Source organism: Oryzias melastigma, linkage group LG1, assembly GCF_002922805.2.
Source record: "Oryzias melastigma strain HK-1 linkage group LG1, ASM292280v2, whole genome shotgun sequence".
Lineage (NCBI taxonomy): Eukaryota > Metazoa > Chordata > Actinopteri > Beloniformes > Adrianichthyidae > Oryzias > Oryzias melastigma.
The window spans coordinates 5,166,807-5,171,469 of record NC_050512.1 but is presented as its reverse complement, the minus strand read 5'-3'; positions in this window follow the sequence as shown (position 1 = coordinate 5,171,469).

Below are 4,663 nucleotides of genomic sequence, written 5' to 3'. Positions count from 1 at the left end.
CCATGCTCTCCACCTTTTTTTCTTTTAATTTAAATGGCAAGTATGACCTCACCGATTTCACAAAATGAAAATCTAATCAATACGATGTCCATTTATGAATCCACTGTGCTTTGATGAGGAAAATATTAGTGTTTTTAAAATATATATATATATTTTTTTTCAAAATTGATTAACTGCAGTGCATTGTGGTCTATATTCGCCAATCTATTTTGCATCGATGCACTCTGGTTTTTTGCAACTACTTCTGGGAAGTTTCTATGGCTCTCAATTTTGAAATTGTAGATTTAGACGCCGTCCTGGTGCAGTGGGAGGGTGGTCGACTCCTCATCAGAAGGTTGTGGAATCGATTCCCACTTTGCCCGCCCATGTGTTGAAGTGTCCTTGGGCAAGACACTGAACCCCAAATTGCCTCTAGTGGAAGGTTGGCACCAGTGTTCAACAGCGGGGCCATGTGAATGTGTGTGAATGGGTCTGTTACTGTAAAGCGTTTTGGGCTTTCAAGGAAGGTAGAAAAGTGCCATACATGTATGCAACATTACAAAATGATGAACGCACTATGTAGTGCACTTTATTGCGCAGCGATGGGCAACTCCAGGCCTTGAGGGCCGCAGTGTCTGCATGTTTTCCAGATATCCAAGCCCTACTCATGACTGATTACCTGGTTCAGGTGTGCCCAGCCAATTAGAACATGCCAGAGCAGGGTATGTTAGAAACTATAGAGATATAGTGAGTAGTGAAGGAATTCGGACATAGCGGTAGTTTTCAGTTAGTTGTTGTCAGATGATCTGCTTTGGTTTGTCACTCTGTTGTTGCTCACTTGGTTAAGTTTATTCATTAAATCCTTGAGTTTTTGACACCAACCATGGTCTTCAGCATTTTGGGTCCAGTTCAGTACATATGCAGGTTAATCAATGAAAGCGTTGTACATAGAATTAAATGTACCAGATGAATTACTTCTGAACCATAAACAGATTATTGATGTCAGAGAATTTGATCTGCTTTGAAGGCCCCTCTTCTGTTTCACCCATCATTGAAAAACTCAAGCCACCAGAATTACTGTTTTGTTTTGGCCATAAAGGTCCAGAAAAAAATAAAGTTAAAATTGGCCAAATCACATCATATCAAATCAATTGTATTTGTGTCAACTGCACCTGGGTTCATTCCATGGCTGTGCATTCAAACATTGACTGTATACAGAACTGGACTGAGCACCACCCTTACATTTATAATATGAGGTACCGCTGGTTCCAAGAAGCCAAAATCCCATAGGCTTTGATTAAAAAAATATATACCACTATTACTCAGTAATTCTATTTGGCAGTTATAGGAGTAGCTAGACACTTTTTTATTAACTTATTTTTGCTGATCCAATTTTTTCTTCATAATATTTTTTGTCCTTATTGCAAATCATTTAAGTTACAAACTGGCCAATCAGTTGCCTATCACCAGAATGTGGTGCCCACCATCATCCCCTTGATTGACAGATTCTCCCAAGCCAGCTTTTAATGGAAGGGTTGCGAATTTTGAACAAACTTACTCCCTATTGGTTACAGTAGTTGCCATAGAAAGGTTAACTCAGACCAACTCTGACCATTGTAGTCTGGCTCCAAAATGGCGACGTCCATATCGCAGAAAAATTGTTTGTAAATTGGCTTCATTTCACTGGAGCCAGAAGTCGGGGATTTTCTATAGATGGCATCACACAAGCTCAGTCCTGTTCTTTTATACAGTCAATGAATCAACTTTTCCATTTTTTTTTTAAATCAAAAATATTATTAAGAATTTTTGGTAACACTTTATAATAAGATTCCTTAACAAGCTTTGTTAACACATTAATAAGCATTATTAATGTTCTTATAAGGTGTTAGTAAGACATTTATTGGTGTAATAAGCCTAATAAGGCTTATTAAATTCCTAAGTTAACACATTTACAAGCATTATTAATGTGTTAATATGATGCTTATTGTTACATTTATTACCATCGTACGTGGAACAAATAAGTGTTAACAAGCTTAATAAGAATTATTAACAAAACTTGTTAACAGATTAGTAAGCCTTATTAATGTGTACAGTTCTTGTAAGACATTTAATAGCATTATAGATGTCTCACACTGACTTATGTGTTAGTAAGCTTGATAAGAACCCTTAATAAACTAAAGGATTAATTTACTGCATTAATAATGTGTTAAATGCTAGTAAAATATTTATTAGCATTATAGGTGTCTGGCAAATACCTGATAGTGTTAATATTGACTACTCAGACCATTGTCTACAAAGACCATATTAGTGAACTGGTAGTAAGCTTTATAAATGTGTTAATAAACTTTGTTAACCAATTATGAAATGTTTTGCAGCACCTTATCTAAAGTGTGACCAAAACCATATTAGTAAACTGGTAGTAAGCTTTACAAATGTTAACACATCAATAATGCTTGTAAATGTGTTAACTTAGAAATTTAATAAGCCTTATTGGGCTTATTACAACAATAAATGTCTTACTAACACCTTATAAGAACATTAATAATGCTTATTAATGTGTTAAGAAAGCTTGTTAAGGAATCTTATTATAAAGTGTTACCGATTTTTTTTTCAAATTTTATTGAAATGTTCTGTAAAAATGTAAATGTGTCATCAATATAGTTGTGTGTGTATTAAGTCCTACACTACTCTGCTAGTTATATCCTTTTCCACTCTCTGACAAAAATAAATAAATAAATTACCCTCTACATGAAAATTCATCCATGCTGTCAACACAATAGTGTCTGCACTATAGAGCCAAAATTTGAGTTATTCCAAACCTGCAGTGCAATCGTTTTCTGGCACTGCAAAGCTAACATCAGGCTTTTCCCTGCTGCACGCCCTTCCGGTTTGGTCATGGCATCCAGGCCTGTTCCATCTTTTCTGAATGTTTCAGGACACAGAGAAAAGAACACCCCACCCCTAACTGGACCATCTCACACTGTCACCATCACAGTCTTCTCACTGCATGCTTCATTTGAATACAAAAGTACTGCTGCTGGCAAATGTAGCTGCAATGGTATCCAAAACCTGCATATCACCAGGCCATGATCCAGGTCCGCACATGCCAGCTTGCTCTGCTTTTCAGCCTCCACAGACTTCCACTGCAATCTGTCTAATGCTCTATGTCTTGTTTTTTTCACGCACATTTCCCCTTCTTTGTGCAGATTTCCTCTAATAAAACTATACAGACTTCTCTTGACAACATTGAGTGAGTTTTTTTGTAAAATGAAGATTTTGGGGTACAATAAAACCAAATTACAAAACCACGTAGGGCCCTAATAAGCTGTTCTAGTAATTACACTCTAACTTTTGGCATGAGAGTTGTATCACTCACCAGATATACATAGCTGTAAGTCACTCACACCTCCTGGAAATCCTCCCTTGTGGCGCACCTTTGGGCTGCCTTATTGGTTTATGCCAATTAACCAGGTGCAAAGTTGTGAGTTAAGATGGTTTAATACAAACAAAAAGACTTTGTAGAGGTGTAGGTTGACTGGCAGCCTTGGTTCCACATTAACATTTAAATTGTGTATTTTATATAGAGACTTTCTCCATACAACATATGTTCTTAGCTTTTTTATCCACTGTAGTCTTTGCATTCAGAGACCTTTATTTTACAATGTGACCTTTTATTTTGCTTATTTCTCTCATCAGCCATAACACCCCCTGCAGAGATGTGGTAAATGTCAGTCTGGTTCTTTTGGTGGACTACAGCACACTATAAACTGTTAAAACATACAGTTCCATAAATGTTGCAGATATTCATGCATGGAATGTGTAGACAGAGGAGCTCAAACAGGGATTGTGGAAAAAGAAGTGTGAGTGAATTCTAAAGTGCACTGGTGTCAGTGACGGGGGGATTGAGGATTGCTGTATTGTGGTCCAACACTGTCGCAGTAAAATGCGTACATATGCCACGACTTTGCACTCTGAAATGTATAATATACGCCAAACACGCTTTTTGCGTGCATATGATATGCAATGGTAGAGAATGGGTTGCGCCGGCGTACAATATGCACGGCTTTTTAGGTCTCGTTTTGATCACGTGGTCAGAAATCCTCCGGCTCTTTTCTAAATGACGTCGTTCCTGGTTAAGGTTAGGATTACGGTTATGGTTAGGGTTAGAAAAGCAAATTGTTCGGTTGTGGGGATTTCTGTGATGCTCACGCCTCCACCAGGGGACGTGTCAAACGTGAAAAACAGACTTTAACACGTTTAGGACCGCGCGTATTATATGCACGCAAAAACCGGTTTTGGCGTATATTATACACGGTATTTCCCAAATCGTGGCATATGTACGCATTTTACTGAGACTCGGCTGTGTGGTCTGTCTTTTGGATGGCTGTGTTGCAGAAGTAGAACGGTCATCCTCTGATATGAAGGGTGCAGGTTCAATTCCTATCTTCCCTCCCCATGTGTCATGGTGTCCTTGGGCAAGACACTGAGCCCCACATTGCTCCTGCTGGTTACAGGTTGGTGCCGTATACCAGCAGAGCCGCCATCACTGTGTGAATGTGTGTGCACATTGGTGAGGGGGACTGTGACTGTAAAGCGCTTTAGACCTTAATCAACGTAGAAAAATGCTTCATGTGCTTCATCAACTTTTATTGCTATGCTCCAAACAACACTACAGGAGTGCAGG